The following is a 12086-nucleotide window of genomic DNA, read 5'->3' on the forward strand; positions in this document are numbered from 1 at the left end:
ACCAACCGCCTCCCTCCCCATTCTCCCGAAGCCATGGCAGCTTCACCCGCAAATTTCACCAACCCATGACAGATCATATCCATCTTACTAACCTTATGAAGGACATTTCACCTATAAGAAAAATTACCAAGATGGTTGAAATAATTTGGAGAAATTTGGGTTTATGTACTGCCCCTGCCAAACGACAGAGAAAGGTTGGAGGAGAAGTGGGTGACACCGACGGATGAGACCATGGCAGAAGCAAGGAGGAGAGAGGCAGGAAGGGTCCCTATTTTCTTTCTTCTCCGTGCGTGGTCATCTTCTATAAGAAGAAGACAACCACAACAACCTGCAACCTACAACCTGCACAGACCTCATACTCGAGTACGAGGGGTCCTCGGAAAATTTATAGTAGTGATTTAGGATCGACGACGGGTCCTGGGACCTTCTAGGTGCCTATGTGGATCCGCCCTTGCCTCCACCCAAGCCTTTGCTGCCACGAGACATCCTGATCCGCTCGGTGTGGTCTGATAACCTCGAGTTTGAGATGATTACCCTTTGATTTCCATGGACATCGAATTCTCGAGCATTGTGGTCCGATCCGACTCTAATGATCCTAATTTCTACCACCGCGAGCTCGCCGCACACTACCTCATGCTCAAGGTCAACGTCGATGACCTCAATTTGATCTAGGTCGGCCTCACCTTCTCGGACGACAGAGGAAATCTGTCGGATTTGGGGACCAAGAATCTGTACATATAGGAATTCAATTTCCGGGACTTCAACGTTGGGCAGGACGCCCACGCACATGACTCGGTCGAGTTACTTCACCGCTAGGGGATTGATTTCGAACGGAACGAGATTTCTGGTTGGACTCGGTCTGGTTCGCAGAGCTGTTGATGTCGTCGAGGCTCATCTGCAACAATGCTGTAGAAGGGATGAAGGGTTCTGGCTTCTGAGCGTTCTGGGTTCTATTTTTTTATTTAATACTTTTATTTAATTAAATTTTTTTTAATGACACATGACACTCAATCATCATCCACATGGATGTCACGTCATCAATTAACGAGAGATTTAACATTCAGACTAACGGATGTACGACATTATCGCAAAATTAACATTTTAGGTATGACTCTAGGATGAAAAAAACTTCATGTATCAAATGTTGAAAACCACGAAACTTGAGGGAAGTCAACTGAGATTTACCCAATATATAATGTGGAGAAATTATCGCTGGTTTTTGAAAAAAAAATTTGCCGGAAAACAGACTTCGATTAGCTCACAACGAAATCTAATTCGAAGGTGTAGAGTAAAAATATTATCTTCGCCGGACCCAAAAAAGGTATGAAAGGCCTGAAATTGGCCCCCAAAAAATCGGATCTTCGTAGGAAAAACCTACCGCAAGCTGGACTTATGGAAATCTTCGATCGAGGGGTAGATTCGAGCATGCAAAGCTCAAATGATGTTGTTGGGACTCTATGAGTCGAATAGTTGCGGTTGCAGAGCTGGCCGCCACCGGAAAACCTCTGAAAGTCGCCGGGAATGTCAAACCCAAATTGGGTTCAAGGGTTCTAAAGGCTTGGGTGCGAATTAAGATTAATGGATGATCGTGTTGATTTGGGGAAGGAGATGAAAATGTTTGGGTTTGTGTTCGAACGGGGAGTCAGAGTCGGGAGGAGCGAGAGGGGAAGAGAGATGCAGAAGAAGAAAATAAAAATAAAGTATTTATATTTTCTGAGATAGTGGCAGAAGAAGTAATAACACAAACATGGCAAGTGCAAATGGGAATCACACTATGCTTATGAATAGTGAAACAATTTGGATTTGAGTGTATACTAGCTAGTAGTGCCCGATATTACGGGTTCGAAAATTATATGAAACGCTGTGTTCAAAAGATGTAGAGATGGTGGCTTAAAGCATTAACATTGTTTATAACAACGATTTAAAATATTTTGCAGCCTAAAGATTTAGCTGGTGCAATGTATGTTTAAAAGAGTGGCATTGTTATTTGTCCATATGCAAAATACACGACGGTCATCCATTTTGTTGCAGCAATTATACATAATTTTCCATCAACAGCAACATTTGCATACAAAAGGCTGTCAAATCTGTGTACATCTGCAGGCAAAAAATATTACACCCATCTATTGTATTCTAGGAGTTCTATGTAATTTCGGTGAGCAGCAACACTTAGAAAACATTACAAAGCGCTGGTGTATGTACATGCAAAAAATACCATACAATGTTTATCACCAAGGACTATTTACATCCCAAAAAAATATTAGAAGCATTGTCTGATGCAAATTAGGAAAAGCTGGAAAAATTTTCACCTAGAGTACCCAAAGTGATAGTAGAGTATTTTTCACAATGGAGAAACCAACCTAAACAAAGGAAAAGAATGGGAAACATTTAGATAGGCATTAAATTTATGCTTCAATAAATTTAGATCAAAAGAAAAACTGATGGTAGAGTATTGTCACCTATTGTTTTTTTGGAAGAGTCAAATCTGCCTTTCGAGGAGTGGGAGGTGATTTTTTATTTTTTTATTTTTTTAACAGCTTGATGGGAATTTGATCAAAGTCTTTTTTCACTTGGTCTTGATATATCTTCTACATTAATGTTTCAAATCGATAACAAATGTTAGAAAAAATGAACAGAGAATAGTTTAAAACCTGTACAAAGGAAAGATAGCAAACAAACCTTTGTTCTTTACCAATAAAAAGAGGTCTTCTCACCGACTCTCTTTTTCGCTTGTGGGATTCTGCAGTTGTGTCTGGTGTTGACATAAAAGATGAAACCGCAGTTGTGGGCATAGTAATTTCCCTTAACAATGTTTGTGGAGTTGTTGGCTCAATACTTGCATCGTCAGAGACATTGTAAATGAGAACATCACTTCAATTAAAGTTGTTTCTTCTATTGCCATTACGAGGTTTCATAAGTTACTAGGGAGTACATAGGTTATTGATTATCTAATATGAACCACAAAATTTAAAACACCGGTCAAATAAAACTCTCCCCAAACTCTCACTATCTTTCCAATCAAACATACCATTTTTCTCTTTTACTAGTTTCCAAACATCCACCTTCTCTCTCACTAAGAATAAAGCTGCCATACCTTCACCAACCGCCTCCCTCCCCATTCTCCCGAAGCCATGGCAGCTCCACCCGCAAATTTCACCAACCCATGACAGATCATATCCATCTTATTAACCTTACGAAGGAAATTTCACCCATAAGAAAAATTACCAAGATGGTTGAAATAATTTGGAGAAATTTGGGCTTATGTACTGCCCCCGCCAAACGACAGAGAAAGGTTGGAGGAGAAGTGGGTGGCACCGACGGATGAGACCATGGCAGAAGCAAGGAGGAGAGAGGCAGGAAGGGTCCTATTTTCTTTCTTCTCCGTGCGTGGTCATCTTCTATAAGAAGAAGACAACCACAACAACCTGCAACCTACCACCTGCACAGACCTCATACTCAAGTACGAGGGATCCTCGAAAAATTTATAGTAGTGATTTAGAATCGACAACGGGTCCTGGGACCTTCTAGGTGCCTATGTGGATCCGCCCTTGCCTCCACCCAAGCCTTTGCTGCCACGAGACATCCTGATCCGCTCGGTGTGGTCTGATAACCTCGAGTTTGAGATGATTACCCTTTGATTTCCATGGACATCGAATTCTTGAGCATTGTGGTCCGATCCGACTCTAACGATCCCAATTTCTACCACCGCGAGCTCGCCGCACACTACCTCATGCTCAAGGTCAACGTCGATGACCTCAATTTGATCTAGGTCGGCCTCACCTTCTCGGACGACAGAGGAAATCTGTCGGATTTGGGGACCAAGAATCTGTACATATAGGAATTCAATTTCCGGGACTTCGACGTCGGGCAGGACGCCCACGCGCATGACTCGGTCGAGTTACTTCACCGCTAGGGGATTGATTTCGAACGGAACGAGATTTCTGGTTGGACTCGGTCTGGTTCGCGGAGCTGTTGATGTCATCGAGGCTCATTTGCAACAATGCTGTAGAAAGGATGAAGGGTTCTGGCTTCTGAGTGTTCTGGGTTCTATTTTTTTTTTTAATACTTTTATTTAATTAAATTTTTTTAATGACACATGACACTCAATCATCATCCACATGGATGTCATGTCATCAATTAACGGGAGATTTAACATTCAGATTAACGGATGTACGACATTATCGTAAAATTAACATTTTAGGTATAACTCTGGGATGAAAAAAACTTCATGTATCAAATGTTGAAAACCACGAAACTTGAGCGAAGTAAACTGAGATTTACCCAATATATAATGCGGAGAAATTATCGCTGGTTTTTGAAAAAAAAATTTGCCGGAAAACAGACTTCGATTAGCTCACAACGAAATCTAATTCGAAGGTGTAGAGTAAAAATATTACCTTCGCCGGACCCAAAAAAGGTATGAAAGGCCTGAAATTGGCCCCAAAAAAATCGGATCTTCGTAGGAAAAACCTACCGTAAGCTGGACTTATGGAAATCTTCGATCAAGGGGTAGATTCGAGCATGCAAAGCTCAAATGATGTTGTTGGGACTCTATGAGTCGAATAGTTGCGGTTGCAGAGCCGGCCGCCACCGGAAAACCTCTGAAAGTCGCCGGAAATGTCGAACCCAAACTGGGTTTGAGGGTTCTAAGGGCTTGGGTGCGAATTAAGATTAATGGATGATCATGTTGATTTGGGGAAGGAGATGAAAATGTTTGGGTTTGTGTTTGAACGGGGAGTCGGAGTCGGAAGGAGCGAGAGGGGAAGAGAGATGCAGAAGAAGAAAATAAAAATAAAGTGTATTTATATTTTCTGAGATAGTGGCAGAAGAAGTAATAACACAAACATGGCAAGGGCAAATGGGAATCACACTATGCTTATGAACAGTGAAACAATTTGGGTTTGAGTGTATACTAGCTAGTAGTGCCCGATACTACGGGTTCGAAAATTATATGAAACGATGTGTTCAAAAGATGTAGAGATGGTGGCTTAAAGCATTAACATTGTTTATAACAAAGATTTAAAATATTTTGCAGCCTAAAGATTTAGCTGGTGCAATGTATGTTTAAAAGAGTGGCATTGTTATTTGTCCATATGCAAAATACACGACAGTCATCCATTTTGTTGCAGCAATTATACATAATTTTCCATCAACAGCAACATTTGCATACAAAAGGCTGTCAAATCTGTGTACATCTGCAGGCAAAAAATATTACACCCATCTATTGTATTCTAGGAGTTCTATGTAATTTCGGTGAGCAGCAACACTTAGAAAACATTACAAAGCGCTGGTGTATGTACATGCAAAAAATACCATACAATGTTTATCACCAAGGACTATTTACATCCCAAAAAAATATTAGAAGCATTGTCTGATGCAAATTAGGAAAAGCTGGAAAAATTTTCACCTAGAGTACCCAAAGTGATAGTAGAGTATTTTTCACAATGGAGAAACCAACCTAAACAAAGGAAAAGAATGGGAAACATTTAGATAGGCATTAAATTTATGCTTCAATAAATTTAGATCAAAAGAAAAACTGATGGTAGAGTATTGTCACCTATTGTTTTTTTGGAAGAGTCAAATCTGCCTTTCGAGGAGTGGGAGGTGATTTTTTATTTTTTTATTTTTTTAACAGCTTGATGGGAATTTGATCAAAGTCTTTTTTCACTTGGTCTTGATATATCTTCTACATTAATGTTTCAAATCGATAACAAATGTTAGAAAAAATGAACAGAGAATAGTTTAAAACCTGTACAAAGGAAAGATAGCAAACAAACCTTTGTTCTTTACCAATAAAAAGAGGTCTTCTCACCGACTCTCTTTTTCGCTTGTGGGATTCTGCAGTTGTGTCTGGTGTTGACATAAAAGATGAAACCGCAGTTGTGGGCATAGTAATTTCCCTTAACAATGTTTGTGGAGTTGTTGGCTCAATACTTGCATCGTCAGAGACATTGTAAATGAGAACATCACTTCAATTAAAGTTGTTTCTTCTATTGCCATTACGAGGTTTCATAAGTTACTAGGGAGTACATAGGTTATTGATTATCTAATATGAACCACAAAATTTAAAACACCGGTCAAATAAAACTCTCCCCAAACTCTCACTATCTTTCCAATCAAACATACCATTTTTCTCTTTTACTAGTTTCCAAACATCCACCTTCTCTCTCACTAAGAATAAAGCTGCCATACCTTCACCAACCGCCTCCCTCCCCATTCTCCCGAAGCCATGGCAGCTCCACCCGCAAATTTCACCAACCCATGACAGATCATATCCATCTTATTAACCTTACGAAGGAAATTTCACCCATAAGAAAAATTACCAAGATGGTTGAAATAATTTGGAGAAATTTGGGCTTATGTACTGCCCCCGCCAAACGACAGAGAAAGGTTGGAGGAGAAGTGGGTGGCACCGACGGATGAGACCATGGCAGAAGCAAGGAGGAGAGAGGCAGGAAGGGTCCTATTTTCTTTCTTCTCCGTGCGTGGTCATCTTCTATAAGAAGAAGACAACCACAACAACCTGCAACCTACCACCTGCACAGACCTCATACTCAAGTACGAGGGATCCTCGAAAAATTTATAGTAGTGATTTAGAATCGACAACGGGTCCTGGGACCTTCTAGGTGCCTATGTGGATCCGCCCTTGCCTCCACCCAAGCCTTTGCTGCCACGAGACATCCTGATCCGCTCGGTGTGGTCTGATAACCTCGAGTTTGAGATGATTACCCTTTGATTTCCATGGACATCGAATTCTTGAGCATTGTGGTCCGATCCGACTCTAACGATCCCAATTTCTACCACCGCGAGCTCGCCGCACACTACCTCATGCTCAAGGTCAACGTCGATGACCTCAATTTGATCTAGGTCGGCCTCACCTTCTCGGACGACAGAGGAAATCTGTCGGATTTGGGGACCAAGAATCTGTACATATAGGAATTCAATTTCCGGGACTTCGACGTCGGGCAGGACGCCCACGCGCATGACTCGGTCGAGTTACTTCACCGCTAGGGGATTGATTTCGAACGGAACGAGATTTCTGGTTGGACTCGGTCTGGTTCGCGGAGCTGTTGATGTCATCGAGGCTCATTTGCAACAATGCTGTAGAAAGGATGAAGGGTTCTGGCTTCTGAGTGTTCTGGGTTCTATTTTTTTTTTTAATACTTTTATTTAATTAAATTTTTTTTAATGACACATGACACTCAATCATCATCCACATGGATGTCATGTCATCAATTAACGGGAGATTTAACATTCAGATTAACGGATGTACGACATTATCGTAAAATTAACATTTTAGGTATAACTCTGGGATGAAAAAAACTTCATGTATCAAATGTTGAAAACCACGAAACTTGAGCGAAGTAAACTGAGATTTACCCAATATATAATGCGGAGAAATTATCGCTGGTTTTTGAAAAAAAAATTTGCCGGAAAACAGACTTCGATTAGCTCACAACGAAATCTAATTCGAAGGTGTAGAGTAAAAATATTACCTTCGCCGGACCCAAAAAAGGTATGAAAGGCCTGAAATTGGCCCCAAAAAAATCGGATCTTCGTAGGAAAAACCTACCGTAAGCTGGACTTATGGAAATCTTCGATCAAGGGGTAGATTCGAGCATGCAAAGCTCAAATGATGTTGTTGGGACTCTATGAGTCGAATAGTTGCGGTTGCAGAGCCGGCCGCCACCGGAAAACCTCTGAAAGTCGCCGGAAATGTCGAACCCAAACTGGGTTTGAGGGTTCTAAGGGCTTGGGTGCGAATTAAGATTAATGGATGATCATGTTGATTTGGGGAAGGAGATGAAAATGTTTGGGTTTGTGTTTGAACGGGGAGTCGGAGTCGGAAGGAGCGAGAGGGGAAGAGAGATGCAGAAGAAGAAAATAAAAATAAAGTGTATTTATATTTTCTGAGATAGTGGCAGAAGAAGTAATAACACAAACATGGCAAGGGCAAATGGGAATCACACTATGCTTATGAACAGTGAAACAATTTGGGTTTGAGTGTATACTAGCTAGTAGTGCCCGATACTACGGGTTCGAAAATTATATGAAACGATGTGTTCAAAAGATGTAGAGATGGTGGCTTAAAGCATTAACATTGTTTATAACAAAGATTTAAAATATTTTGCAGCCTAAAGATTTAGCTGGTGCAATGTATGTTTAAAAGAGTGGCATTGTTATTTGTCCATATGCAAAATACACGACAGTCATCCATTTTGTTGCAGCAATTATACATAATTTTCCATCAACAGCAACATTTGCATACAAAAGGCTGTCAAATCTGTGTACATCTGCAGGCAAAAAATATTACACCCATCTATTGTATTCTAGGAGTTCTATGTAATTTCGGTGAGCAGCAACACTTAGAAAACATTACAAAGCGCTGGTGTATGTACATGCAAAAAATACCATACAATGTTTATCACCAAGGACTATTTACATCCCAAAAAAATATTAGAAGCATTGTCTGATGCAAATTAGGAAAAGCTGGAAAAATTTTCACCTAGAGTACCCAAAGTGATAGTAGAGTATTTTTCACAATGGAGAAACCAACCTAAACAAAGGAAAAGAATGGGAAACATTTAGATAGGCATTAAATTTATGCTTCAATAAATTTAGATCAAAAGAAAAACTGATGGTAGAGTATTGTCACCTATTGTTTTTTTGGAAGAGTCAAATCTGCCTTTCGAGGAGTGGGAGGTGATTTTTTATTTTTTTATTTTTTTAACAGCTTGATGGGAATTTGATCAGTCTTTTTTCACTTGGTCTTGATATATCTTCTACATTAATGTTTCAAATCGATAACAAATGTTAGAAAAAATGAACAGAGAATAGTTTAAAACCTGTACAAAGCAAAGATAGCAAACAAACCTTTGTTCTTTACCAATAAAAAGAGGTCTTCTCACCGACTCTCTTTTTCGCTTGTGGGATTCTGCAGTTGTGTCTGGTGTTGACATAAAAGATGAAACCGCAGTTGTGGGCATAGTAATTTCCCTTAACAATGTATGTGGAGTTGTTGGCTCAATACTCGCATCGTCAGAGACATTGTAAATGAGAACATCACTTCAATTAAAGTTGTTTCTTCTATTGCCAAAACGTAGGTGATAATTTTTTTTTCTGCCCTATCAATATGAGAAACTCATTGGGTAATTGTTGTTAATCCACCAATCTCTGATTTAGGATCAAATCTTTGCAAGGCGTTCCAAAAACTTTTTGCCAGATTTACCAATTATCAAAGTAGTGATTTCATTGGTGTGGTCCTCAAGAATCAAATTTACTTTGTACCTATATTTAAAATTTGGGTGATATATTTTTGACACAATCGATCATTCAAGGGAGAAATGTTTTTTGTACCAATGCATTAAACGCGAAATAGTATTCATGTTAAGTGAGGAAGAGCATAAATTATTAATTATATATAAATTGAAAAAAAAATGGTGACAGATTGTATTTAAATTTGCAAGATAGAAAATTGAAACTGAGGATGTAACACATTACCAAGGCATTGGAATTTGATCGTGGTGTTTTTGGCAAACTAGTTGTCCACTCGCTGGATCCTTATGCATCTGCTTTACACAATTTGGACAAGAATTGTACCACCAATCAAATCGCTTGTCAAAACAATTGACGGATGCCTTGCACAAAAACGTGTAGTTCTGGAAAATGTTTTGATATATATTTGTATAATGATGAGTCAGCATGTAAATAATTTTGAGTAAATTTGTAGTTATCAAATTTAGAAAATATAAAAAGTTTTATTAAAGTTTTATACCTTATATAAATTTGGATCCAAGAAAGCTAATTCATCAATCGTTAATCTCTTGGCAGTTTGTAAAATTTGAGCTTCATTTGCCTGCCGCGAAGAGGGTGGCAGTGTTTTAACAGTCTCTATGCGAGTAAACTTGCAGGTTTTAAAAAATAATGTGACTTGAATAAGTTTGTAAAAATAACATATCTTTTGTTGTAAAAATAATAGGTATATTTTTGTTCTCTCTGGAGAAATGTAAACGTACCCACACTGATTTGTATGAGTTTAACTCTGGGATGTCCGCATCAAGGAAGAAAAGCAAGGAACTAACATTAATAATGGAAACAGTGGTATTCAACACAATCTTATCTGTGCATCGGAAAAATAATGGAAACAACATGAATACAACATTAATAAAGAGTCCATATAATGTCATATACGTTTAAAGTTTCTAAGTATAGAATCGTAACCTATTTCATTATTGATAACAAATTAGATAGAAAAAATAAAAAAAAAACCAATCAGAGATAGTAAATGCTTTGAAGTCGTGTTATAAGAGATGGTTAACACAATTTACACCATATGATATTTAAAAATAGGGTAATAACGATATGAAATATGTTAATTTTTAATCGAATTAAATAAATAGGTATAAATTTACTTTCAAACGCGTGAAAACGACAATAATTGGTGGAGACAATGCTTCCATCGACAATGAACACAAATTCTCTCTCTACAACAACTCCCCATAACGTAACTTTCAGTTCTTCTTTTCTGTTGCAAAAGCAAATCTAAAGTAGATTTTCATACAGCAAGAAACAATGCATTTAATTATTATATAAAAAAAGTAGATAGTCGATATCATAAACGACACATCTCGATCCGAAATGTCCACTTGGACTTCGAATCGAGCTATGATGGCCGACATTTGGAAGTTGATGAAGCCATAAAGTGTAGTGATGTAGAAAATATGAATAAATTTAAACATAAAAGTGCCTAAGTATAAGAGTGCACTGTGAGCAGAAATGAACCCATTTCACATGTGATGTCAAAGCATAAGTAAAGTACAGTGGAGTGGATTGAGAATCATACCATCGAAGGTAATCTCCAATACCAAGATTTACCACGAATCCTTGTCGATAAGAAAGCTCAGCTACTAAAACCTGAAGTTCGCGCTATAACTTCCTAGCACGAATATCGAGACGTCATGAACAATCATCGTCTATGACTAAGGCCAATTTGGTTGGAAAAAGCTCCAATTCGTCTTTAACCCGCCGGAAACCCTAAAAAGGGTGCACTTCGATTCAACCTCAAATCAAACTCTGACGCCCCCAAACTTGTTTGGGCTTTGATCCATACCTCAAGGAGAGTTGAACAAGGGTGGTGGTCGACGGTGATAACTGCACGAATGACGGATTGCCGTCGTGACACCCACAAACCCACCGTGGGGTTCTTCACAATTTCAAGGCCAATTTCACTCGGGTTTGGGGTGGAACTTGAAGAAGAAGGGCGGTGGAGTCGATTTTGGGTAGTGGTGACAATCATTTCACCGAAAGAACGCCAAAGTCGGCTTTGGGGTGTTTCGAACTTGTGTCGGGTGGGCGGGAAGGAACCGGATTAGGGTGATCCAGTACTCTCTCTCTCTCCCCCTCATTTTCTCTCCTTTCTTCTCCTCCTGACTGGTCACTCTCCTCACCTCCTTCTTCTGGTTGGTCCATCCACCTTCCTTTCTCTCATTCTCCCTTCTCTTCTCCAATTGGGCAGCAGCCCTTTCCTTCTCTGATTAGGTAGTAGCCCCTCATTTCCTCTCCCTAACTTTCCATTCACAACCACAAACGTGGCTTCCTAAAACAAGCCACAAAAATATCTCCCAAATATGAAATTTATCAATTTATCTTCGGTATTCTTTAGTCCTGGTTATCCTCCACATCAAGTTCCCAATTATTCAATTAACAGTTCATTCAATTCTAATCATCGTTGCCCTTGGTTCAATTGCCCTTATCATTATTATATTGTTATGGACCAGTTTTCTTCTTCGATGAACCGAATGGTTTAGTAACAAGTTTGATAAGAATTAAACGGCGAGACTGCAAACAAATGCAAGTTGTGGGCCAAAATGGTAAGACAACAACTAAAGAGTGATGGTGCTGACCATGATTCTCAGGCAAGTTCTAACTTCCAAAACTCAACCTGCCTCTGCCATTGTTTTCAATACAGATAATCTTTATTGTAGGCTTCCACTTGACAGCAAATTTCTAGAGACCAAAATTATTCATACACATAAATAATGGCATCATTGATTCAACATCATGGCATCAATGATTCAAAATCAACA

The 12086-nt window shown here is 39.2% G+C and overlaps 1 long non-coding RNA gene across 1 annotated transcript; it reads right to left on the reverse strand.

Annotated features, from left to right (window-relative positions):
- Positions 1–1996: 1996 nt before the first annotated feature.
- LOC125470479 lies at positions 1997–2895 on the reverse strand. Its single transcript, XR_007252754.1, has 2 exons — positions 2460–2895; positions 1997–2360 (listed from the first exon to the last, which is right to left on the reverse strand). It is a non-coding gene; the product is annotated as an uncharacterized LOC125470479 (long non-coding RNA).
- Between the last annotated feature and the right edge of the window lie 9191 nt (positions 2896–12086).

Source organism: the organism of the source record quoted next, unplaced genomic scaffold (genome assembly GCF_019419815.1).
Source record: "Pyrus x bretschneideri cultivar Hongxiangsu unplaced genomic scaffold, Pyrus_bretschneideri_v1 Contig5, whole genome shotgun sequence".
NCBI lineage: Eukaryota > Viridiplantae > Streptophyta > Magnoliopsida > Rosales > Rosaceae > Pyrus > Pyrus x bretschneideri.